The sequence below is a fragment of the Gossypium hirsutum genome, chromosome D13 (assembly GCF_007990345.1).
Source record: "Gossypium hirsutum isolate 1008001.06 chromosome D13, Gossypium_hirsutum_v2.1, whole genome shotgun sequence".
In the NCBI taxonomy this organism is placed as follows: Eukaryota; Viridiplantae; Streptophyta; class Magnoliopsida; order Malvales; family Malvaceae; genus Gossypium; species Gossypium hirsutum.
Genome location: NC_053449.1, coordinates 44817388 through 44828657, shown reverse-complemented (window position 1 = coordinate 44828657; position 11270 = coordinate 44817388).

The window sequence follows — 11270 nt, the reverse complement described above, 5'->3', positions numbered from 1 at the left end:
TTCTTTGTATATTGATGTCAAATTGGTGGATCGGATCAACACATCAGGGCACACTATTTAGATTACTTCGGTAAATTTTATTGTGCATCTTAAGGTTCATATGACATGTATAGGGTTTAATTGAAAGGAAATGAAGGTGTTATAAACTTAGTTATCAACATTTTTCACTAAAATAGTTTTGGGCAGCAGTAGTAGTCCGACTTTGAAAATTCACCAACAATTGTGGAAATTGAATTAGAGGTTAAATAAAACATGATATTAAATATTATTGAGTCTAGTTTTGTATAGAAGAAACGGTTTAAGTAAAATAATTTCATATTATGATTTATTTAAATTTTTATGAGATAGGGTCAGAGTGATTTTAAAATCCCCTATTCTAACTTTAGAAAATCCTTAAAAATTGTATAAAAATAATTTTGGGTTATAATTTATATGTTTAAAATTATTAATGAGTCTATTTTCAATAGAAACAAACAAAAACCTCATCTGAATCCTATACGAGGAGATAATAATTTTTTAGTGAAGAAGGGTCAAAACTTTCAGACAACAGAATAGGGACGACTTTAAAGATTAAAATATACTTATTGGCTAAACCATAAATTTTGAAAATTTTACGGTAAGAATATATGTGAGTCTAGTTTCAAATAAATTTGGCGGATCTTAATTCGGAGTTCAGTATCTCAAGATATAGATAATTTAATGATGATGACTTGAGTGGACAACTTTGATATGATCATAAGTAAATAGTGGGATTATGTGTAATTATTCTGTAAACTCCGGTAACATTCTATAACCCTGTTCCGGCGAAGGATGTGGGTTAGGGGTGTTACAATTGATGTTTTCTTACAGTTTGGAAGAACTAGAGATGGAGTCATTGAGTATGTTTATGCTGATTTTGCTGGAGACCTCGATAGAAGAAGATCTCTCACAGGTTATGTCTTTACAATCGGAGGTTGTGCAATCAGTCGGAAAGCCACTTTGCAAACGACAGTCACTTTGTCTACCACTGAAGTTGAGTACATGGCGATTACTGAGGCTTGTAAAGAAGCTATTTGGTTGAAGGGACTCTTTAGTGAACTCAATGAAGACCTTCTAATCAATACAGTATTTTGTGACAATTAGAGTGCCATCTTCCTTACAAAAGATCAAATGTTTCATGAGAGAACAAAACACATTGATGTTCAGTATCATTTTGTTCGTGATATTATTGCTCGTGGTGGTATTGTTGTGAGCAAAATTAGTACTCATGAAAATCCTGCAGATATGATGACTAAGTCACTTCCTATAACCAAGTTTGAGCATTGCTTAGACTTGATTGGTGTTTATTGTTGAAGTTAAACCCTTAAGGGGTTTTATGGGCGAGATGGAGAACTTGTTCGTTGAGAGCTCGCGATGAAGAACTTGTTCATTGAGAATTTGTGTCAATGTGGAGATTGTTAGAATTAAGTGACCCGAATCCTTATTTAAATAAAATATAGTGGTAAAATAAAATAAAAGTAAAATACCTATAGAACTATACTTCTTTTATTTTATTTTAGAATAAGGTTTTTTAAACCTTATTAAACTCCATCTATTTGATATTGATTAGAATAAGGTGTTTCAAGCTTACTACACTCCTATTAGAATATGGTTTTACAAGCCTATAAATAGACATAGTGTACTCCTCTTGCAATTATTCGAGTTCGACATAGTGAATTTTCTTCTCCTCTACCCATGGTTTTTTCCCCAAAAGGGTTTCCACGTAAAAGTCTGTGTGTTCTTTATTTTTATTTCTCTTTTCTTTGTGATATATTGTCATTACCGACATTCTATTTTTTACAAAATAAATGTTGGAAAAACTGCTTTTATGGGAACTTTGAGGCATATTCTCAATAGATAAAGGTGGGGAGTTGAATCATAAAATTATGGTTTCATATTCTACTTCATGAGACCTTTATAACGATATATCACATGCTCAAAATGGTTGAGTGATGAATGAGAAATTGATGCTCAAAGTAAACTACTTGGAAATATTGTTGAGGAAAAGAAAAAGGCTTAGATCCCACATTGGTTAAATACCAAGTGTGAGATGTGTCTATATATGTGAACCCACTTAAAGAATAATTGAATGATTAAGTTTGTAACCTTGCCTTACACGTAGGGAGGAGGGTGTATATTCTATTTGATTAAAACACACATTCTAATAATTTCTTATATCTAGATTCTGTTCATTTCAAAACTCTTTTGCCTCTCCGTATTTTTTACAATATTCCAGTGATAGAAAAAGGCAAAGTTCATTCATTGATCTTTGTAGAGGTGCTACTACTTTAATAACTGTTTTTGTTGTATCTTGGGAAACATTCGACCAACGTTTCTCCAAGTACCATAGAAGCGACCGAATCTGTCTTAAGAAAATTGTGTTTCACAGGCCTCAACGTTTTGTAAAATCTCTATTCTTCCTTCTTTATTTCAATTTTATTATGGTTTTATTTGATATTCGTATTTGATAAATTAATTATAAATCATTCTATTTATATTTAATTTCATATGTTTTTATTTATAATTAAATATATGTTCGCTAACGGGGTGTTTTGTCGAACAATTTTGAGACAGATCCGATTATTTTTGCAATTTTCTAATAAAAGACAAACGAGTCACCAATGCGAAAAAAATAAATATTTTTTGAAAATCAATTTTCTTTTAGAAATTAAATAAATCTGTTTTAGGATATTTTCCGCCGTTCAACATATTTCTTTTTCCTCTAGTTTTGTTTTATTTCCAAATGAATATTAAAACTAATAAAATTTTTTTTGGGATTTTTCCCGTCGTTTAACAGATTTTATTCGATTTTGTTTTCAAAATTAAAAGTAAATAAAATCTGTTTCGGGATTTATTCCCGCCGTTCAACTGATTTTATTCCATTATTTTGATTTTATTTCCAAACAGGAAATTAAAGGTAAATAAAATCCGTTTTGGGATTGATTCCTGCCGTTTAATAAGTTTTATTTGATTTGATTTTGTTGCTAAAAATGAGAAATTAAATTAAATAAAATCTGTTTCGGGATTTATTCCTGCCATTTAACAAGATTTATTCAATATTGTTTTGTTTCCAAACAAAGACGTAATAAAATAATTCGGTTTCGGGATTTATTCCTGCCGTTTAATAAATTTTATTTTGATTTAATGATATAATTTTATTTCGAGATTTAATCCTGCTGTTTAACAATTTTTTCTTATTTTGTTTCAAAATTTTTATTTTTCTGTTTAACAAATCAAAGGGAAATTTTTCTGTTTATGGTGGCCTTAATTGTGGCTTTAAATTGAATTAAAATAAATTTATCAACGGTGAATTAAAAAGACAATATGAGAATGCATGTCTAGGATTGGTTCTTTGAAAGACTTGGCATTCAAGCGTGCCGAGTGCACCACCTCTCTTTTAGGGTTACCTACCTGGTGCATTATTTTATTGTATTTTTATTAGACCGTATAAACATTTATTTTCGAGTTTAATTAGATTTCTATTGTCTAACAAAAGTTGATAAGTTTTCTAATTCTGGTTTTGTTTCTTAACAAAAAAAATGGAGACTCCCATCAATTCAAGCAATTCACAATATGAAGCTTTGGTTCAAGCGCAATCTTCGATCCAAGACTCAGTATTGCCGGTGGCGACTGCTGTAAGCCACAATGAGAAACCTGAAAAATTCTCATGATAGAATTTCAAGACTTGGCAACAGAAAATGTTGTTTTATTTGACCATGTTGAACTTGGCCAAATTTTTTAAAGATGACCGTCTACTGTTAAAGAGGGCGAGGTAAATGAAGTTACTGCTTTCACTACTGTTGAAGCTTGGAAACATTCAGATTTCCTATGCCAAAAGTACACCCTGAATGGATTGTCGGATGCACTGTAGGAAGTGTATAGTGTTAAGAAAATAGCTAAGGAATTATGAACATCGTTGGACCATAAATACAAAGTAGAAGATACTGGAAATAAAAAGTTCTTAGTTGCTAAATTCTTGAATTTTATAATGGTTGATTCTAAATTAGTTGAGAGTTAGGTGCAGGAACTTTAACTGATCATTCACTGAATTCTTGCTGAAGGGATGATAATAAGTGAATCATTCCAAGTGGCAGTCATTATTGAGAAGTTGCCTCCTACTTGGAATGACTTCAAGATTTACCTAAAGCACAAAAGAAAGGAAATGTTAGTGGAAGACCTAATTGTCAGACTTCGGATTGAAAAAGACAATAGAGGTACAGAAAATAGGCTCAACAAAGTATCAAATGACAATGTTGCTAGGGCAAACGTCGTAGAAGTTAAGAAAGACTTCAAAAAGGGAAAACAACTGCAGAATGGGTCTAAACTGGGACCAAAAGGTGGTGTTTCCAAGAAGTAAAAATTTCAAAGAAAATGCTTCAATTGCAACAAGATGGAGCACAAGTCATCTGACTATAGGATCCCAAAGAAAGTTAGAGTCAATGAGGCTAATGCTGTGGAAGAAATTTCCAAGGAAGTGTCCGATATGGAATTATGTGCCTAACATACACAAGAACTATGAATAAGAATGTTCTTTAAAAGGGGGGAATGTTTGTAGGAAGGAGATATATATTAAACTAAATGATATCTCAGTAAAAGCAAAAAAATGAATAAGTGTATTGTTCTTTTTTCTGTTTATATGCTTAAGTCATTTAATTTATGGCATAGTAGGCTTGGACATGTTAATTATGATACTTCACATACATAAATTAACTTAGAGCATATTCTTTTGTTTCACAATAATTATAATTATAAATGTGAAACATGTTTTGAGGCAAAATTAACAAAGGTCAAAAACCACTTGATCTAATGCATAGCAATGCTCGTAAAACTTGTTTAAATTAGAGGAAGGAATAAAAATGTTTATTACCTTCATTGCTACGAGCTAATTCGAAGAGAATTTATTCTCTATAAGTAAGAAGTTAAAAACCAACTTAATTAAAAGATTAAATTAACAAAGGTCAAAAACCACTTGATCTAATGCATAGCAATGCTCGTAAAACTTGTTTAAATTAAAGGAAGGAATAAAAATGTTTATTACCTTCATTGCTACGAGCTAATTCGAAGAGAATTTATTCTCTATAAGTAAGAAGTTAAAAGCCAACTTAATTAAAAGATTAAATGATCGTGGTGGTGGATATGTTGAATCATTTCAATACTGTACACAACTTAACAACACCACCATACTTTTTTCAAATAGAGTAGCCGAGCAAAAAATCGGACTCTAAAGGAAAAGATGAATGCACTGCTAAAAAGCTTTGGGTTATTACTGGAAATGTGGGGGGAATGCTTCTATGAGTTAATTACCTTTTATATAAGGTACCCCATAAGAAAAAGGGACAAGACATCATATGAGTTATGGAAAGGTAGAAAACCATCCTACAACCACTTGAAAGTGTGTGGGGTGTCTTGCCAGTGTAACGTATAATGGTAAGTCAAGACATATGTGTCGTCGACACAATACCATTAAACAAATGATCTCAAACGGAGTTATCTATATTGATTTAAAAAAATAAAAAGATAACATTGATGATACACTAATTAAAGGCTTAAAACAAGATCATGTTGATAAAATGTTGAAAGGAATGTGACTAAAGCCCATGAAAATAAAATGCTCTATGTGAAGGAAAACCCTATTTAGTTGACTAGAGATCTCAAGATCTAGGTTCAAAGGGACAAACTAATTGCAAAGACCTTGTGAGGTCACAGTGACTAAAAATAGGATAGATTAAGCAATGCTTTTAATGACCATTGTATGTTTCGGTGAGTCGAACAAGACAAGTCACCTATGTGAGACTGAAGTGGGGCCGCTTCAAGGAGACTATTGGGGCATAGTTATGTTCATGACCATATGAACATACCCATGAGAACTAAAACATTGCTAGAGAGGTAGTTGTGTGAGGTATATCATCGTTTACACAAAAGGCAGAACAATTCAAAGACATCACGTCTACTGGTCAGCTAGTAAAGTAAATATACTTTCGCAAAGGAAGGTTCAAGGGTGGATACCTACCTATCCTATGCAACTATCGGTAGTAGATTCTATCACCACAACGAGTCAATATTTTTCAATAAAACTATTAATTTTCATTCATGTGGGGGATTGTTGGAAAAATTATTTTTATGGTAACTTTGAGGCATATTCTCAATAGGTAAAGGTGGAGAGTTGAATCATAAAATTATGGTTTCATATTGTACTCCATGAGCCTTTACAATGGTATATCATATGCTCAAAATGGTTGAGTGATGAATGAGAAATTGATGCTCAAAGTAAGCTACTTGGAAATATTATTGAGGAAGAGAAAAGACTTAGATCCTACATTGGTTAAATACCAAGTGTGAGATGTGGTTATATATGTAAACCCTCTTGAAGAGTAGCTGAATGACTAAGCTTGTAACCTTGCCTCGCACGTAGGGGGTGCAAGTCCAAACCTGACAGGGTTGGGGCGCACTTGCACATTGTGGGTGACGCGAAATGTCTGAACCGGTCGTGCCCAAATGGGCCTGCGGATATTTTAAGTCCAACACAAATTTATTTTTCCTCAACAGACATAATCGGATTATTTATTGATAATAATCTAAAATGACATACTTTTATGTGTTAATTGCATTTATATTTTGAGTATGATTATACTAATTTGTGCTTTTTATGGTTTTTTTATCTTGTAGGGACTAAATTGAAGGCAAAAGGAAATTTGAGGGGAAAAAGCGTGAATTTAAAGATAAAATGGGCTAGCATGCGAAATAGGAAAGACGTGGTGCCAAAAATACAAAGTGTGGAAGATTTGGGGGAAAAAATTCAAGAAAGAGATTTATAAACATAAGACTCTATTTAAATTTGAATTTTATTAGGTTAAGATTATTATTTAGATTTAATTTCAGCTTTTATCTTCATTTATCCTTTAGAGTTTAAATAGGAACAAACTAAGTTTTCCATGTACTATAAATAGGGGATGGAGTGACACAATTTGACACTCATCTTTTCTGTAAAAGCTCCCTCTCCCAAAAAGCTCTTAGTTTTTTTTACTCATTTTATTATTCAATAAAATTCCATTTGATTAAACTTATTTCTTTTTTCCCAAAAAGCATGAGCCACTAAACTCATCTAGCTAAAGGTTGTCGAGATTTCTCAAAAAAAGGTTCATGAGTCTTAATTCCGCACTTAGCCTTCTCAACGAGTATTCATCCTTTCTCCGCATTACGAGACTAATGCTTCCATCCATGTCCTTCCAAAAGTGATATTTTCATCTTGTGCAAAGGTGGCTGCTTTGTATGTTTTGGGAAGGTTGCACTGTCAGTTTGTTAGCTTACTGCGTCAGTGGTTGTTGAGCCCAAGAGAAAAAATGGCGTAGCATTCGACATTGAGAAATGATGATCTAGTGTAAGACGGTCCCACAAAAGTGATGGTTGGCTAAAGTCAGGTTCCTCTAAATCGTAAGTCTAAAATCTAAGTGGAGTTGGTGGTCGTAGGCGTCCTCTTCCACTATAATTGGCTTATTCTTGGATGAGAAGGATCACCTAAAAGCCTAGGATTGAACCCTAGGAGGATCGACATAACTGGAGGTTGGAATTTCTCAATCAAAGAATCTCTTTTCTCAATTCTGTTTCTCTTTACAATTTCGATTTCAATTTATACAATTTCAACCCCTCCATATTTTTAATTCTGTTTTCTTTCTAGGTACGCTACTTTTTCTTGGGCACAATTATGCTCGAAATCTCGACGAACAAGAAGTTGTGCAAATCCAATCCTTGAGGATTTGACCCTACTTCCTTTATACTATTCTTTTTGTTATTTTATAGGGATAAGTTATTTTTGGTGCTCCAAATGGCACATCATTTATGGACAGTATTTGATTTGATTTAATTTTTAAATAAAATTGACTTTTTGGCTCTTTAATGGCAAATTTTTTGGTTATTTCCAAATTTTCCACTATCTTAAATGCTTATAAAAGGTTGTGTATTCTGTAGGATTAAAAAACACATTCTAATAATTTCTTATACCAAAATTCTTTTCATTTCAAAACTCTTTTACCTCTCTGTATTTTTTACAATTTTCCGGTGATAGAAAAATGCAAAGTTTGTTCGTTGATCATTATAGAAGTGCTACTACTTTGACCACAGTTGTTGTTGTATCATGAGAGACATTCGACTAATGTTTCTTTAAGTACCATAGGAACGGACGAATCTATCTTAAGGAAATTGTGTTTCACAAGCCTTAACATTTCGTAAAATCCCTATTCTTCCTTCTTTATTTCAACTTTTATTATGGTTTTATTTGATATTCGTATTTGATAAATTAATTATAAATCATTCTATTTATATTTTACTTCATATGTGTTTATTTATAATTAATTATATATTCGCTAACGGGGTGTTTTGTCCAGCAATACATTAATGCTTGGGTTATCACCTTGATTCGTAGATGTTTTGGTCCTCACTGTGCTAACGAGTATAGGCCAACAAGTCTTGTTAGGAGTATCTATAAAATGTTGGAAAAAGATTACTTGTGGGAGAAGCTACAGGTAATAATCAATTTGCTTTCATGATGGGCCAACAAATATTTAATTTTCATTTTGATGGAATAGGAGGCTGATGTTTGAAGTTAGTTTTAGAAAAGCTTACCGCATCCTTTTCTAAGCTAAAAAAAAGTTATTAAAATAAAAGGTAATACAAACAAAACCTTCACTAGCAACAAGCATAACAACATGGTACACCAAAACTAGATAAAAACCTACACTAAAGAAAACAAAAACAACAGATAAAATATGCAGAACACAAACTAGACTCACCTCCATGCGATGAACATATCATTGTAGTCAATACCAACTTCAACAATAGTATCATCCAAGCTATTAGCTTCAAGAAAAACATTATAAAACGAAACCACCCAACTTAGGATTGCTATCATTTTTAACATGCATGGGTAGTACCTAAGTAACAGCCCGTTTCTCAATGGTTTCGTGGCCACAAATCCGATGAGTGAGTCAGCAAATATTATTATTTAATATTTACGAGTCAAATATTGTATTATATTTGATTTTGATATGGTAAATTCTGTTATTTGAATGAATAACTAAGTTTAAGTGGTGTGCCCCTAAACTCAAGTCAGTTTAGAAAATGAGGTATCAAGATCTCATTTCTATAAACCAAGCCTGTAAATATATTATTAAATATTTACCGAGTGTTATTAGGGTCATATTAAAGTTTGGTTTAGAAATTTTAATGTTTAGATTGTTAATTAATTGAAAAAGACTAAATTGCAAAAGATATAAAAGTTGAATTCTATATGTTAAAGGGGTCAAATGACTATGGAATCTTAAATTAAAGGACTTAGTGGGTGATTATACCACATACATTAGTAGTAGACAATTATGGGCATGTTTTTTTTTATTTTATAAGTTAATGACATAAGGGCAAAATGGTAATTAGGTTGTAAATTATGTTAAACAAAAGATGAGATAGTGTCATCTTCTTCGATTTATATTTTTTACCAGCCGAATGTATTTCGGAGTGAACTTGAAGCTTCGGTTTGAATTCCTCATTGCATGTGAGTGATTTTTGTTTCTATTTTTAGTAATTTTTATGTTTTTAAGCTCGTATAAGTTTAATCTAGCAACTGTTAAATGTTATAAACTATGTCATGGGTGAATTTGATATGTTTTTGAAGTTTTTTGTAGATTGTTAAGCTTAGTTGTTAAATAGACATATTCTGTTAAGTAATTTTGATGATTTTAAGGTTTAAGGACTTATTTATGAAAATGGTAAAATTCAAGGAAAAAATTATAAATTGATGATAAATGTGGGCTGTTGTATGATTAGATAAAAAATGGCTAGCATGATTTATGGTTAAAAATGGTGAAATTGCAAGTTTCGAGTTTAGGGACTAAATTGCATAAAAGGTAAATTTTAAGGGTAATTTTGTAAATTTTCATTATTAAGGGTTATAAGTTAAATTGATTATTTTAAATGTTGGAGTAGGGTTAATTGAATAAAAATATTTATCTAGACTAAGAAACAACTCGAATAGATACAAATCGTAGTAAAGTCAAAGTAGCAGAATAGTGGTTTGATCGTGTTGGAAGTTGTTATGAGTTCAGGTAAGTTCGTATAGAGATTAAATTTGTCATTTTTTGTTTTGGATGAGTTATTATGTATAATTATGTGAATTATAATCTTGATTTGATAATTGATATTATGGATATTGTTGGAAGGTTTGTTGACTTAAAGTTGTAATTTATAGATTTAAAGTTCATGATAGTATACAAAAATGTTATAATGCGATTGAAATAAGGGATTTGAGATTTAAAAGTCTTGTTTGAATCTTGTGAATACTCAGCATACGAATGACATGTCATTAGGGTTATACGGTTTCGGTGCTGGTCTTGAATGTCCTACCAACAGCCGAGGTCTTGCATTTGTTGCAAATACTCCATAGCTCGTGTGAGCAGCATCGTGTAGCTAACATTCCGACCCACAGCTCGTGTGAGCAGACCCATTTCACAGCTTGTGTGAGCACTAATAGAAATGAAGTGTTACGGTTACATGAAAAGGCACACTATGTGTGAACATTCCCCAGTATCCAATGTTATTCTATACGGTTTAACGGGTACGTAAAGGTTAATGGTAAGGCATGTATAAAAACTTAATGCTACTATGTTCATATGAAATGGAAATATGGATAAGCATATATGAAATGAAAATGATGAGAATGTATCATGTGATGGATGAAATATGCATGGAATTTATTTCTTAATATCTGATATGTTCCATAGATGTTATGTTTGCTTATCATCTACTAACTATGTGGATTCAAATCAGAAGAATGTGTATTAGATATATATATGTAATGGATGATATAGAAAGCCTAAATGCTTATTTATGTATATGCCATGATTTACTTGGAACTTACATGTAATGTTATACTTACTAACCTTTGAGGTGGTGTGCATAGGAAAAGAAGTTTGGCATATGACATGATGAAAGTAGGTTTGGTTGTTTAATTTAAAATGTTTGGTAAGTTTAAGTTTCCTATATACGAGCTTACTAAGCACTAATTGCTTATATAGTTGTTTTCCTTATTTTATAGATCATTGGAAGGCTAGATCAGTTGGAATCTTCGTTGGAGCACAATCACACTATCCATCGACTATTTTCAAAGATTTTGAATAAGTTAGGCTAATAGTTATAAATGACATGTATAGATTTGTATGTTATTTTGTTATGTTTCGATCATATGCCGAACATACTTGTGTATC